General features: G+C 41.3%; 1 non-coding gene across 1 annotated transcript; it reads left to right on the top strand.

Annotated features, from left to right (window-relative positions):
• The first annotated feature begins 586 nt into the window (after nucleotides 1–586).
• Nucleotides 587–705, top strand: LOC138362527 (5S ribosomal RNA). The gene has a single exon (XR_011227739.1). It is a non-coding gene; the product is annotated as a 5S ribosomal RNA (ribosomal RNA).
• Nucleotides 706–1449: the final 744 nt, after the last annotated feature.

Genomic DNA, 1449 nt, shown 5'->3' with positions numbered 1-1449 from the left:
ACCACAGCAGCAGCCGCAGCCTTCTTGGTAGGCTTTGCTTCTACCATGATGATGATGAGATAACCAAGGTGATGAGAGACGCTCAGACAGTCACGGGGGAATGATGCTGCCGCCGCTTGAGCCGAACCTATTTATGTGCCGGCACGGTACAGAAGCTGCAACCTGGCAACTCGTCCACCAATCACAACGGTTGGTTTTACGGCTCCGAAACCTGGATCCCATATCTTCTCTAAAATAGAAGCATTTGTTCATGTTCTTTGTAAAAGTATCATAAAGCAGGACAGATGAGACAAATATCATAAAAACTGAAGAGCAGATGAGCACACACATGTATGTATTACAAAAGAAAATCCACAAATTCATTAGAAATTGGCAGGGCAGGCTGAGGAAGTAGGTAGATGTAAAATGTCTGTAAATGGCGAAAGAACATAAACCCAAGACTGAATAAACGATGTTAAATATCCATGCCAAGGAGACAAAAATATGTTAGGATACAATTACCATTAAGACACCACAAGAAGGTCCGTATCCTGCCGTGATGACTAAAAAGAGTTGGTTATTAGCCACAATGTGTAGGCAGTCTCATGCCAACGGCCATACCACGTTGAGAACACCGCTTCTCGTCCGATCAGCGAAGTTAAGCAACGTTGGGTTTGGTTAGTACTTGGATGGGTGACCGCCTGGGAACACCAAATGCTGTTGGCAATAATGTTTTTTGTTTTGTTTTGTTTTGTTTCGTTTGTTTTTGTTTGAATGGCTGGCTCCACGGGAAATTCACGGAGTTGTGTGGAATAAGGCCTGGTAAAATGAATTAATATGTATGTCATGTTTAAAACAAACTCGCTTAATATAGTGTGTGAGGCTTTATACAAAAACAAACAACCAAAACAAAACATGTTGTTTTATATATATATATATATATATATATATATATATATATATATATATATATATATATATATAGCTTAATCCGGGTTTGAACTCGCAACTCCAAGAATACGCATCACTTATATACACTTTACCACTGGACCACAGCTGCAGGACACAAGCTTGATGCTGAGGTATCAATTTAATGACGTAAATGCCATTTCCACAAATAAATGATAATTTAAAAGTATTTGTATGTACAAATCTTTTCTGTTTAAAAGGCTACAATATCAGTTACATATATAATTTGTGTTAATGTTTCTATACCCACAGGAAGGCATGTTTTTGCTTATATGTAAGGGGTACGGAGAAGGAATCCACAGACCATCAGTCCCCTTCCCCCCCCCCCCTCCCACCTACTACCACCACCACCACCACCACCACCACCACCACCACCACCACCACCACCACTACCACTACTCACCACCACCACCACTACTCACCACCAATCACCACCACCACCAATCACCACCAATCACCACCAATCACCACCACCACACCTAACCGAAAACCCCCTAACAC

Source organism: Procambarus clarkii, unplaced genomic scaffold (genome assembly GCF_040958095.1).
Source record: "Procambarus clarkii isolate CNS0578487 unplaced genomic scaffold, FALCON_Pclarkii_2.0 HiC_scaffold_1937, whole genome shotgun sequence".
In the NCBI taxonomy this organism is placed as follows: Eukaryota; Metazoa; Arthropoda; class Malacostraca; order Decapoda; family Cambaridae; genus Procambarus; species Procambarus clarkii.
The sequence above is the reverse complement of the archived record's forward strand: the minus strand, read 5'-3'. Positions and strand labels throughout refer to the sequence as shown.